Genomic DNA, 15,088 nt, shown 5'->3' on the forward strand with positions numbered 1-15,088 from the left:
ATGTTGAGAAGAGATGTGATATTTGGTCAAGAAGAGCTGTACTGGTAACATAACAACATCCAAACAGCTGAGTCGTCAATCCCTCATGCTGGTCTACCACTACCAGACTACCCTCCAAGAGCCTGAAAATGATAGGTTTCACTTGCATTTTATCATAAAATTACAGTTTGAACAACATATATTACATATGGATCCCATTGCCTTATAAGCAGTGATATAAATGCATATCATTACTGGACCTTTGTTGTTATGGTAACTGCCATGGAAATTTTAATTGTGGTTGATTGCTGAAGCTTGTTCCCATGGCAAAAAAAAAATTGGTCCAATAAATCCAAACCCAATCTTGGCCATGAGCATTGCAAAGTGTCATCAAAATGTTATTTGTTCAACTGTCATTCAAATAGTTTCCATGAATGTCAATATCATCAGGATGACTGTGTGACTCAATTTCCCCCCAATCAGCCGTAACAGAGAATTGCGATGAAGAGCACTATTTTTTCCCCTCTGCCATCTTTACCTCTGTCATTTTTCCCTCTGCCAGATGTATCCTTACATTTTTACCTCTTTTGATATCTTTTCCTCTGCCATCCTTAGTTCTTCATACTTTTCCTTTGACAACTTTGCAACTGCCATTTTTTCCTTAGAAATTTTCTCTGTAATCTCTGGAAAGTTCTATTCAGCCCCCTAGTCCTCATAGGGTTTATAATGTCAATATCCCCATGAAAGCTATATGTGACACCTTGGTCTTTGGAAGGTAATCACAGTTCACTGAGTTAGTGGTACTGACCTGCTAAGTGTTCTTGATCCAAGGAAACTGTTGTTTTCAGGTGACCACGACGAGGAGCTTCTATGACGACAGCATTCAAACCTTGGAGGTGCCCAGGGAATATCTTTAAGAGGTGTCAAGAACAAAAATAATCTTTCCTGACATTCCTTAAGGTAATTTAACAAAGATTGAGGCCTGTTACATGAAGCTTAGCAATTGATCGTGAGGCTGAACTCTATGATTAATTGTATTGCTTATTATGTATGATCAATCTTAAAAATCATCTTTGTGATCAATCACAAAGCTTTATGTTACAGGGCCCAGATAAGAGCATCATTTTCATTCAAAGGCACTAGCTACTTTCTCACATTCCTCCTTTTTTTGTCTATTATGAATGTGAGGATTGGTGAGAAGATTTTTTTTTAAATCTTTTTCCCCTCCACAGGTATTTTATTTATTTTTTTTTGCTCTTCCAGATAAGAGCATCATTTTCATTCAAAGGCACTAGCTACTTTCTCACATTCCTCCTTTTTTTCGTCTATTATGAATGTGAGGATTGGTGAGAAGATTTTTTTTAAATCTTTTTCCCCTCCACAGGTATTCTATTGCCAATCAAAAGTCAATATAAACAGAATACAATGAATAAGATGAAAAATGATTGCATGATTCCAATGTGAAAAACACAGCTCTGATGTTAAAAAAGATGCAATTAAAAGTAATGGGTAGAATTTATTTCTACTCGGCCACACTTTTAAAGAATCACTTATTTTTTTACTCGTACATTATGGATTTTATTACTTTCATCATGTTTCCAATTTAATAGTTTAAGAGACACTCAACATCAAACTGGAATCACTGAAGCAATTAAAACAAGCAAGAGTTTATGTGGAATCTCAGATATTGCTTTTAGCTGATGTAGTTGCAATGATTAATAGGTATCATTTGAAGAGATCTCCTACCACATTTGATTGGCATAACCAGAAAAAATGGTCAATTTGTCCCCTACAGATTGAGATACGATGCAGATGAATAGACATAGTAAGTAACCACTTGGCCTACACCCACTTTGATCAGTTTGGTCTTATCCCACACGGTCTTTGTCTCCTATCCATCTTGTCTACTTGCCATTTAGCACATTTACTACTCGACTAATTTCCAGTTAGGTAATAACCATTTTGTCTAATAATGAATATCCACTTTGCTCAACACCACTTAGTCTCTATGAAGAAAAAAGAAGAACCAAAATTGACAAAGTGGAAATGAGATCACCTGGGCATTAAACGTACCATTGGACTATCGAATTAAATGCTCAAATCTGAATGGTATGCAACTCAAACCCGAATGGATCCACAAAAACAAGCATTAGACCAAGTGACGATTGGACCACTTGAGCAGTTGACTACACTGATGGTAGACCAAGTCAAGGTTTTGCAATGATAGTGTTAATGATCCATCTGCTAATAGACCAAGTGGATCATGTATATTCCATAGAGAGTGTGCTCACCGATATCCTGGCTGAGTTTCATTCTTTTCTGAGGTTGATCCTCTCCTTGTAAGACAGGGGACAACGGTGGAGTGATGTCATCAGAGAGAGTGACAGAAAATGGGAGACTGTCAGACTCCATTCTATCAAATCAGTTCAATCCTTGGTTGGTTGTCGTACACAAAGGTCAAGTATCATAGACCTACACTGCAAAAAGGGGTAAAATTCAACGAAATCATTATTGATTTACTGTACGTATCACTAATCCCTATTTCAAAAAGTTGGTTGCGAATTTTCCTCATACTTTGACTCAGACTCCAACATCTGTTTCTCCTTTTTTTTAACCTGAAAGCAGGATTGGAAGCGCCATGGTGTAGCGGTTCTGACTCTCGCCTTGTAATCAGAGGGTCGTGTGTTCGAATCCCACAATGGCCTAGCGTCCATTGGCAAGACGTCAATCCACACTTTGCCACTCTCACCCAGGTGCTAATTGGGTACCGGTAGGAAACAACCGTCATTGTGGTTGGTTTAGCAAGTGTGCGCCTAACAGGCAGCTTGAAATGCTATGAATCCAGTGACTGGGTAATAATAATTGTGAAGCGCTTTGAGTAGTCGTAGATTGATAAAGCGCTATATAAATGCCAATTATTAAATATCGCAATCAAAAGTATGCATGGCCAGTGGCAACAAAGATACTTGTGATTGCGAATGCGACATTTTAAAATTGGCATTGAATTTATAAAGCATGCAGAAATGGGAAAAGTAACCTGCCTGGAATTCAACAGGTTAAGCAGTACAATTTTATGCAATATTTTTTTATCAATATATTTGTCTATTTTTAATTGATGGAGCCACCTTACTAAAAAAAGACTTATAAATAAATAAATGACCAGTCTTTCAAACCCACCCATTAAAGTTTTTGAAATGTCATCATAACTTAGACAGTATATGGGCCTAGTTCATGAAACTTGGACATAATGGTAATCAAGTATTACTTTACATCCTGACCAAGTTTCAGGTCACATGACCAAGGTCAAAGGTCATTTAGGGTCAATGATATATGGCCATGTTGAGGGTATTGGTTGATTTCCATCATAACTGAAAGTTTATGGATCTGGTTCATGAAACTTGTACATGAGAGAAATCAAATATCACTGAACATCCTTGGTGAGTTTCAGGTCACATGATCAAGGTCAAAGGTCATAAGGTCAATGAACTTAGATTATTTTGGGGAAATCAAAACAAAATTTTAACCAAGGCTAAGTTTTTGAAATGTCATAAATTTGAAAGTACGATATCTACATGTAGTTCACAAAACTTGGACATACTGTAAGAGTAATCAAGCATCAGTGAACATCCTGCGTGAGTTTCAGGTCACATGACCAAAGTCAATGGACGTTGGCCATGTGTGGAGTATTTGTTGAATTGCCATCATAACTCTAAAAGTTTATGGATCTATTTCATGAAATGTGGACATAAGGGTAATCGAGTATCACTGATCGTCTTGCACAAGTCTCCGGTCACACGATCAAGGTCAAATATCATTTAGGGTCAATGAACATAGAATTTTATTATCATATGAATGGTGTTTTTTGTGAAAAATTATTTTAGTCATTTTCAAAGTCAGCACTGCTGCTATATTAAATCGCATAATGCAGGCGAAACTGCCGGAGGCGCTCCACTAGTTGAGTTTTACTTCTTATCACTGCAAATACTCTTGCTATTGTGTGATTCATTAAACTGGAGTTGAACAGTTATCCCCAAGTGTTATTAATGCATATGCATGCATCTTAACATAATATCTGGGCCACCTGAAATTCCATTTGGCCATTAGCTATACTAACCTCGCACTACGAACATGATTTCACAATGGATTTTTGAAAGGTCGGTAAACATTGCTTCATTACAGAAATAATATTTGCTGAAACTCGTTTTGAAGAACAATTTATAGACAAAAATTATTATTTAACAAATAATAAAATTTAAAACTTAATTATAAATAATCATTATTGTAATAATAATTATCTATAATATTCATAATCAAGTTTTAGATTTTATTATTTGTTAAATAATAATTTTTATCTGTATATTGTTCTTCAAAATGGCATTTTGTAACATTGCTTATCGAAGCTACGTACATGTACGTCATAACGAAGCAATTCAAGGGTCAAGCCTATTGTATGTGCGGTGTATACGAATGGATCGAGGGATCTACACGAGATCGGTCTGGTACGAAACCTCTCATTTTAACCTTTTTATTGACATATTTTTAGGCGTATGAAGATAAATAAAATGATAGAAATTTACGTGATTCAGGGGTGTGAGTGGTCACAAATAAAAAGATCTGAAAAAAGCTGAAGAGTGTTGAAAAAGTCTGAAATAGAAAGAGCTCTCATAATTTTTGTTCAGAGGAAAGCCAAAAATAAGCTGAAATTAAGCTGAAAATCAAAAAAAAAAAATCTGAAATCAGCTAAAAATCTGAACTCTCACACCCATGATGATTTCTATCTTCAAAGATGGATTTCCTACGGGAATCCATCTTTGTTTATATGCGTCCCTTATATGTATATGGGAGGGGGTTCAAGGCTCCGTGATCAAATGACAATATCAAAATCACCAAAAAAAATGAACACAGAGTCCTGAAGGCTAGGTCTAAGGTACGATATTTCTGAATTTTACATATTTTCTTGTCAAGTTGGATGTAATTTCATTTTGATATGACATTTTATGTAAAAAAAAACAATCCTAAAATCGGGTTTCCGCCGAATGTTAGATCTAACGTACAGGCCTCCAAGCTCTTCAGTCTATGTATTGGTGAGTGGAGCCAACGCAGTCCAGCGGAACAACCAATACAGAGACTGAAGCTTGTCTACGATGTCAACAGCACATCCTGGTCGGTATACAAATGAGGAGACTAATGACTTCATACACTCCCTATTTCTTTTGCATTTTATTATATGAAATATTCTAATTTTCTCCTTGTTGTCAAGTGAAACAACGATTAATTCCTCCCTGAAAATGTAAAATTAGCATTGTTGGTTCAGACAAGTTGGTCCTTATTGTCCAATCTGTAAAACATGAAATTTGTATAATTCAAACAATAAAAAACAAAAGAAATAGTGAGTGACATCGACTGTCTCATTTGCATGTCACTGAATTGTGCATATATATCACTGTTTTGTGAAAAATAAGCGAAACTTTAAAAATGTCATAACTTTCTTATTTTACATCCGATTTTGATAAAATTTTCAGCGTTAAAAGCCGTTAGGCTAGTTTGATTTAATTTGTCTATTTATTCAATTTCAAATCAACATTTTTCTGGAGTGGACTTTAATAAGACAAGTGGAAAAAAACTGTCCCCATAAACAAGTACAGTCTCAGTTTATCAAGACATGATTTGTCTTGGTTTATGAGGATATCCGGCCTTATCCTGAAATAAGTCACCTCTCTTTAGTTATTACTCTTCTCGTGACTCGTGTGTATGTCAGTGTAGTGGAAAGAACAATTCAAGAAGTGTTTATACTATAAATGGAGATGAGTTAGAACCATGTAAGCAGGAGAACGATCTCAGTGTTATTATGGATGAAGAGCTCAATTTTCACCAACATGTCTCAGCAGTTGTTTTGAAAGCTAACCAAATACTTGGAATAATACACAGGACTTTTTCTCAAATAACCCCTGAAATATTACCAATTTTGTTTGTATCTTATATCTCTGGTTCGACCTCATCTGGAATATGGGAACATTTTATGGCATGTGAGATTCAAAATGGATGCAGACAAAGTAGAGAAGGTGCAAAGGAGAGCTACTCGCATGATTCCTGGTCTCCAGAGCTTACCGTATGAGCAACGTCTAGAGAGACTAAACCTTCACTCACTGTTTTACAGAAGACGAAGAGGAGATATGATTACTGTGTACAAACTGTTAAATGGAAAATTTGGGATCTCGAGTGACACATTTTTCACACCAGCAATCCATTCAGCAACTAGAGGTCACAAGTTCAAGCTCTTCACAGGACGATCTCGGTTGGAACTTAGGAGCAAATTTTTTAGTCAAAGACTAATTTCTGACTGGAACAAACTGCCTACAGAAGTAGTGGAAGCAAAATCAGTGGAAATGTTTAAAAAACATCTGTTGGATAAATTTTGGTGGGGGGAAAGATTTAAAACCTCCATTTCTCAACGCACGTAAGGTCTCACAAGTTTAAACTGTCTAGATAATCGTCAATTACCAGAAGTTAAGATCGGAAAACCTCGTACAGGAGAAGTCCTTCATTTCCGTACCTGATGTGATGTGATGTGATAAATTTGTGCACTCGATGTACTACTAAAACTAAAGTACAAGAAAAAGAAGTCACCGCCGCTGACGAAATAAACGGCAGTGAATGGAGTGGTGTAGGTATGTGCGAATACGGGCGCATCGCGAGCGCTGGTTTTGGCTGCACGGTTTTCACACAGGTTTTGCTGCAAGTGGCATCGCCTCTGTCTGGGCGGCTCATCGAAAATGGGGTTTCATGCGCATGCGCACATAGTTAATGCAATCTCATGCCTTTATACAGACAGTTGAAAATGTGCTCTTTCTGTACATATAAGTTTCAATGTGGATACTCGCCTGTAAAGTGTGGATATCGGAGCTTGAAAGTTCATCAAATTTTTGGATGCGCAAATGATCGAAATTTTTTTATGGTAAGTAAAAGTACGATCCAATTATGTATATGAATTGTTATAGAATATATTCAAATCGACAAAAAAAGTAAAATTAAAAGATTCTCTCATGGAGCAGTCCAGATATAAGAGGAGCGAGCTACCCTTGTCACAGCCGGTCTCTCGGCAATCGAGCTGCCCGATGCGGTGGGCTCCCGTCGGTCTTTCGGCAGTCGAGCTACCAGTACCCGATGCGGAGGGCTTGGTGACGGGAGCGGTCGATAGTGAGTCGTTCATGCTGGATTGAACTGGATCTAAATTGTTTACTTGATAATATTGTGCCTTTTTCTGAAAATGTCTGTCATTATACCGTAGATTGTTATTCTGATATTGATTTAAATATATACATTTTGTCACAAAAACATTCTTTCCTCCTAAGGTTATACTAGAGTCAACATGTTTTACTTTGATTGTTCAATCATGTTTTCATTTGGAAACTGGATTCTTTTGGAAGTGGAATCTTAATGTTGACTTATTAAATTAAAATGCAAAATCTATAGTGTTTCTTTTTTTTCTTTTGTAGAAAAAAAATATATTTTGAAACTTTTCAATCATGTTTCATTATTTTGAGACTGGATTTGCTTTTGAAAGGGGAATATCATAAATGTTGACTTTTTAATTAAAATGCAAAAATTATGTTTATTTTTTAGTTTCTTTTTTTATATAATTTTTAAAGTTTCTTTTTTAAATTATTGTATTGTTTATTTTTTCATTTTTTTGTCATATTTCATTATTTGGAGACTGGATTTGCTTTTGAAAGGAGAATATCTTAAATGTTGATTTTTTTATTAAAATGCACGAACTAGATGCAAACTGAAATATTGTCTTTCCCAAAGATCACTATTTATGCTTTACAATTCTTTTATTTTGTCACATATATCATATTGCAACATATTGTGGGGTAATTGCAACAAAACAAAAATAGACTAAATTCTACGCCTCCAAAAGAAAGCACTACGCATTTGCTCCCACTCGCAATTTTTAGCACATACTGATCCTATTTTTCGGAATCTGAAAACATTAAAAATTCATAATATTCATACTTTCCAAACTGCCATTTTCATGTACAAGTTCTCAACTAAATCTATACCTACACCCTTTCAAGATATTTTTGTTTACAACAGCAACATTCATTCATATCCTACACGCCACTCATCCAACATCCACCTCACAAACCCGATAACAATATTAGCACATAAAACGATCAGACATCATGGCCCAGACATCTGGAATGAATTGCCCAATGATATTAAACTCACTGCATCTATCTTTTCTTTTAAAGCTTCATTAAAAAAATTTCTTTTATCGAAGTATTCTTAAATATCACACCTGCACGTTCACCCACTTGCACACACACGCACACTTCATTTCTTCATTTTTCTTCCTTCTCCTTTTCTGATGATTTGTGACGTAAGATTTTCTTCCAGACCTAGAAATATAGAATAATTGGTTTCCATGTAGCCCCTTTCCCCCTTTGGCTGCTATTACTCAAGCATTTATTTTGCTTATATAGTTTGCCACTGCATTTGTTTTTTTCACTACTTTGTCTTATCCTTAAATTGTATTCATGTCTAAATTTTGTTATGACACTTCTATAAATTTGTCACATTACAATGTACTTTCATGTCATACTATGATTATGTTTATGTATTGTAAATTTATTTTGACTTTACAATAAATGCAGAAACTCCTGCAAAAAAAAAAAAAAAAGATGTTGTTTATTTTTATTTTTTTGTAATTTTTTTCACTCTTGTAAGAAAATACATGAAAACTCAGAGGAAAGAATATTTCATATCCAGATGGGTCTAAGTCCTGTATTTATGTTTTCTTTATTATTAATTGTACTATTTATTTTTTTATTCACTTTTCTTTTTTTTAGGGGTGCAGGTTGGGGTTGTGTTTTGAATTGGAAAATGGGGATGGGATTGGTACAAGTTTTTGTGTCACTTTTGTTTCTCTTGTTTTTAGTGCTTGTTTGGAGCTTTGATGTCTGTTTTGTTGTTGTTTAGAGCTTTTTTGTATATATTTTCCTGGTTGTTTTTGTTCTGTTTTGAAAGAAATAGACCACTCTTTTCCTTTTCTTTTGGCTTTGACTAATAATTTGAATTTATTTATTTTTCTTTAAAAAGAGAGCTCAAACAGGGCCTTTGTAATACAATGTATGTATACAAATATAAGAAATTGACAACTGATAGAATATATTAAAACTTAATTTTCGTCCTTCTTGATACTTGAAATAAATTGCATACAATTCTACATACATATACACTCAGCTGCTCATTCCTTCTAAAAAAATGTAATCACATGTCCATTGTCTCTCAAATCAAAAGCTACATATTATACATGTATAACAACCAAAAAATTACTTTTTTTCTTTCCAGGGCTCTTTTTGGAGAAACTTAAAAATTTTCCAGGGCTACTTTTTCATTTTCCAGGGCTCTTTTTCCACTTTCCAGGGCTACAATTTCTACTTTCCAGGGCTACAATTTCTGGAGCTATTTCGCGGCTTTTTTGCGTTTGTGTGTGTGTGTGTGTGTGTATATATACACGGTAGCTAGCATATACCAGGGAAGTATAACACTTCCCTGGTTTGACCTTCGCATATAGCATTGTTTCTTCGAAGTGATTGTTAAAGGTCAAGTCCATCTCAGAAAAATGTTGATTTGAATCAATAGAGAAAAATCAGACAAGCACAATGCTGAAAATTTCATCAAAATCGGATGTAAAATAAGAAAGTTATGACATTTCAAAGTTTCGCTTATTTTTAACAAAATAGTTATATGAACGAGCCAGTTACATCCAAATGAGAGAGTCGATGATGTCACTCACTCACTATTTCTTTTGTTTTTTATTGTTTGAATAATACAATATTTCAATTTTTACGAATTTGATGATTAGGACCTCCTTGCCTGAAGCACAAAATGTTAAAATAATGGAATTCCACGTGTTCAGGGAGGAATGAAACTTCATTTCACATGACAATGACGAGAAAATCAAAATATTTCATATTTCATATAATAAAATACAAAAGAAATAGTGAGTGAGTGATGTCATCAGTTCCCTCATTTGCATACCATCCGAGATGTGCATATAACTGTTTTGTGAAATGAAGCGAAACTTTAAAATGTCATAACTTTCTTATTTTACATCCGATTTTGATGAAATTTTTAGTGTTATGCTTGTTGAATTTTTCTCTTTTTATTCAAATCAAGTTTTTGGTGGGGTGGACTTGTCCTTTAATGATTTTAGTGTTGTGATGATAGATTGATTTTGATGCTTGAACGATATCTGAGTTGATTCATGGACCTAATACAGACCTATTCAGATTAAATCATGGAGGTAGAACCTCCATGAATTAATCCAAGTTTGAATGTTTGATACTTGGTTGACGTGAGCTTTGCGTGTTTACTATTGAGTGTTATAGCCCATTTGTCAAATTAATCTAGAAAGATCTGTATTCGTGTCTAAAGACAATGTAAAAGAAAAAGAAAGTTCTGAATTTGTACAATTCTGAGGTAATTTATTCTATCATACAATATAGGTACCTGCAAATGTTATGAAGTTGAACAAATATCCTTCGTACATATTTGACTGAAAGTTATTTAAATGACACTTTTTTAAAAAGACTTAAAATTATTCATACAAAATAATGATATAAGTCATAAAGGTCATTGAATTGTTAAGCGCTCGTAACAGTTACACAGATTCATGACAAAAAGGCCTACCAGAACCAAAACTGGCAATTTCCATCATCCATCATGAATGCCTAGCCTTGCACAGCCTCTAATCGAAATGAACTTATCCACGTCTTTGCAAATTTTACCTGACCTAATTTCTCCACACAGTGAGAGAGGCCATGTGGCAGCCAAACCAAAACAGAATAAAAAGGGCGGCAATCTCGTACCCCCCCCCACCACCACCACAAGAATATCAGATTTCCAAACATGTGCTTCTCAAGATTGTGCAATACATGACGGAGACAAAGAAAGTTATGTAAACAAATTGCCGAGGGTTGATGTCCCTGAATTAAGGGGCTAGTCTACGTTTTCAGTCACTTAAGAAAATGGCGAACTGGCCAAAGGTGAAATACATCATTGAAAAAAAAATGAATGTTTGGATTAAAATAACGAAGATTAAATGAAATATGACTGAAAAATATCCAGTTGAATCTCTACTTTTATTACTGACAGAACAATAACATCATTTTTTTTATTAACTTCTTGCCAATATTCCAATAAGGCAAGACTCCCATTTAAGACTAGAATGAAAGAAAAAAAATCAAAGCGTGATTTTTTTTAAGGGGATAGACGAGACTCTTGTTTTGAACAGAGATATAAAAATATTTAAAAACAAACAAGAGGTGATAAACACTTCATTAAAATTATAATGAAGTTCGTAGTGAATTACAACTTGTAAAAGGAGAAATTAACAAGAATAATAGGGAAATAAAGTTTGGAAGAAAAGAAGGAATGAGGAGAGACAAGCTTTGGGGGGAAGGATGAAGATGGGTGGCTGCAGCTCGATAAATGGGAGGGGGGGAGCAATCATCTATCAAGTCGCCCAAAATCTTACACCTTCACCAAACTTCTCACACAATCCACACACAAATCCCAGTTCATGATACAATCACAAGTGTCGCTCAACACATGCGCACGTGGTCTCTACTGGCATTTTACAGTCACACACACAGAAATACACACTACACACAATGCACACGATGCATCCCCATACCACATGCAGTCACACTGAGCCTAAAGCACACAAGCAGAGAAACGTTCTGCTCGAAGTATATGACTCCTCGGCTCCAAATTCTACATTTATTTTATCTCAGTGCTTGGAGTCGGCGCTGGGGCCGATTTTCGTCCATGAATGAGAGAGCATGGCAAAGACTCGAGTCCCTTTATCTCAGAACCGCCGCCGCTTGGTACTCGAGTCTCCAGAGATCAGGGTCGACTCCCCGACTCTGGCATTGAGAATCGGGTAGACTCGATTACCCGGCGCTGGCTCCCAAGCCTAGTTGACGGGGGCGATTATGAGTTTTGCAGTCGCCCTCGTGTGAATGTTTTTAGCCCTTTTCCGGGGCTCTTTTTGGACTTTCCGGGGCGAATTCGCCCGCCGCCCCCGTGTAATTTTTTGGTTGATGTATAACAAATTGTTGAAACAATAGAATACATAAGGAATTGGTGAAACAATCAAATACATCAGAAAAAAGCACACATATTTTTATTTGGTCATACAAAGTACAAAAGAAATTTTTTTTATGTAAAAAAGGACCCCCGTACATACACATATACAAAATTACAATACTAAGTTGAAAAAGAGCTTGTAATTTATATCAGAAAAACAAAGAAATACATTAGAAATTACAAAAACAATACTTTAGTCTAGACAAATTCATTTAGGAAATTATCTACATGATGCTGTTTTGATGCCAACTAAATTATATGAATTATCTATCATAATCACTTTCATTTGGCAAAAAAAGAGGCGAGTAATTGTGATTTTGTGTCATTTGCATAATTAATTAGAAGAAATTATTTTACACATAATAAGAAAAATTACAAGATGAATTGATACACATCAATTGAGCCTTCTCTCACCTTTCCATTGATACCTAAATTACTTCATAGGGCTCAAAAACAAAGAAGTTAGAGCCTGTTGAAGACTTGGGTTCAAAATGGTCACAAAATGGTCACAAAAATCGGTTCTGTACTCGTTGGACTTTACATTAAGACCACAAATGACCACAAATTTGGATGAATATGCGCGACTTAAACTGGAATAACTTTAAAATTTCTTGATGAAAATTAAAGTTCTTGGTATCATTTTAAAGGTCTTTTTAAGAGCTTTCAAGTGATACCAAATTTATTCATATTTGAAGATTTTCATTTTTGTTGTCACATACCTAAGTGGTGACTTAAAGTACCAGGATAATGCTGGATATCCTTGTTTTCTTGGACAATCACAATTTTCGGACCAGCACTTCTACTACTGGCTACACCGGCTGCTGTAGCAAAGAGGCGCGATAGCTCAGTCGGGAGAGCGGGGGATTCGTATTCCGGTGACCCGGGTTCGATTCCCACTTCTTGTCTTGGACTTGGTGCGCTAGTGGCTTAGATGCCAAAAACTTGTCCATAAAGAGCCCAATAGGATTTTTTATGCTCTATCTGATGGTATGATTTTTATAAAGATTTGGAAACCAGATCACAATGAAAAATTGCGACAAAGTGAAAAAAATTGTGCAAAACAAAAATTTCATTTTCCAATAGAAAACGCATGGAGAAATGGCAATCCCAACACACACAAAAATAAGGGTTTGCAATTTATCTCTAAATCCTTATTTAAAATGATCATCTAAACTTGTCCTTACTGTCAAAAGAAGCCCCTGAATTTTCTCTTTCCATACATGCCAAACACAAGTTAATATAATCAATTCAGATCACATTTTTCTAGTAGCCTGAACTTCCCCGAAAAAATGTGCCATATTTTCCCCTAAATCAGCCTGTGACTGTGTTATGCTGACACTTTTCAGTGTGGCTTCAGACACCCTATTTTTGGTAAGGCATTATTAATCTTCGACTTCAGTACCAGGTCCTTCAGAGAGGACCTTAAGCCGTCGGTCCTCTGGTTGCTTGCTTACAAGCATTCATGCTTTCTTAGCAATCAGGTGAAAAATCACCACCAATCACCAAAAAAAGACCAAAGTTCTAGCAGCCGCTGAAGCTGAAGCGAAGTTCTAGCAGCCGCCCCGGCTCTCCGGCAGAGTGAGAGTGATGATGAGGCAGCGAGGGCGCGCGGCGGCCAGCGGCGCGGCAACCTGGCAAAAATGTCAAATCAACTTTTTACGAACGGGAAGTGATGGTCTAAAATAATCAAAGAAACTCACAGATATCTACATATTTCATCGAAACTTCAACAGCATCATTCTGGTTTGAAGTTCAAATTTTGTCCTCTCAAGGATGTGTCAGAAATAGAGATAAATTCGTGCAGAAACTAAATCAAATACACCCGCCACTTTCCTAAGGTACGGTATCTCCAACAAATCAAAATAAAATGGCAAAGACTACTATACTGCGAATCTGCGATGCATTATATGCCTGCGCTGCCCGCGCGGCGAGCCTGCGAGTAGTCCAACTGTATTGAATTTTCTCACAAGCTCGATAACCAAATATTAATGATACGTGCACTATTTGGGGAAATTAAGCTAGGAGTGAGGGAAGTCAGCGCCAAAAAATCTATGATTTAAAATCAATAATTCATTTATTTTATAATAATCTTGGAGTACAAAGGAAATTTAGACTGGTGTTGGATTGAATTGAGTTAACCCATGACCAAATGGTTGACCAGTTATAAACCGGTTTTTGAAAAATACCCGTTGACTTTGAAAGCAAATAAAAAATCTAAATCTACAAAAACAAAAGTGACATGTAAAAATATCTGGAAAAAATTCTAAGAAAGCCTAACGGATAAAATGCGATGGCTCATAATTCCCATTTTATCATGTCGACCAGTCGTGATATCGAGATAAACAGTTTCAGTTTGATAATTTATTAACCTTTTAGGCTGATATGTACAATATTTATCTTTTATTTACGCGGGTTCGGTTCACAGTCACTTATCCTGAAAACAATTGAATTCATCAGTTGGGCGATTAAAATAGTGGTTATGATTGACTGCTTACTTTAACAAAGGCAAATTAAGCGTGACATCGCAGGGACCTGAGAACGATTTTTTCAGTGGGGGTGCTGAAATCTCTCCTCAAATCCTCAAAGGTGGGGGGGGGCACAATTGATTTTTCCATAATTACACACACCCTCTCTCTCACACATTCAAATACACACACACGCACCCGCACACACATACATATATATATGACAGTCACTTCTTAGCTTTCTTCTCATAAAGGAACATAGATAATTCGAGCGCGAAGCGCGAGCTATTTTTTTGAAATTTAATGTATTTTTGTCCTGAAAATTTAAAATTTTGAGCAATGTTTGTGGTCCTGAACAAGATGCGTATGTAACAAATAATAAGTGCGAGCGCGATCAGCGCGTGCAGATATTTTTTATATACGCTCTGGCCTGATCGAAAGGAACGTGTTATATGGACTGTTTGCAGTTACCCTTGAAGACGATA

General features: G+C 35.8%; 1 long non-coding RNA gene across 1 annotated transcript; it reads right to left on the reverse strand.

The window, feature by feature from the left end:
* On the reverse strand, window positions 1-2,450 carry LOC129258451 (uncharacterized). The gene is made up of 3 exons (XR_010293444.1): window positions 2,271-2,450; window positions 788-890; window positions 1-122 (listed from the first exon to the last, which is right to left on the reverse strand). It is a non-coding gene; the product is annotated as an uncharacterized LOC129258451 (long non-coding RNA).
* Window positions 2,451-15,088: the final 12,638 nt, after the last annotated feature.

This window comes from Lytechinus pictus, chromosome 4, assembly GCF_037042905.1.
Source record: "Lytechinus pictus isolate F3 Inbred chromosome 4, Lp3.0, whole genome shotgun sequence".
Classification (NCBI taxonomy): Eukaryota; Metazoa; Echinodermata; class Echinoidea; order Temnopleuroida; family Toxopneustidae; genus Lytechinus; species Lytechinus pictus.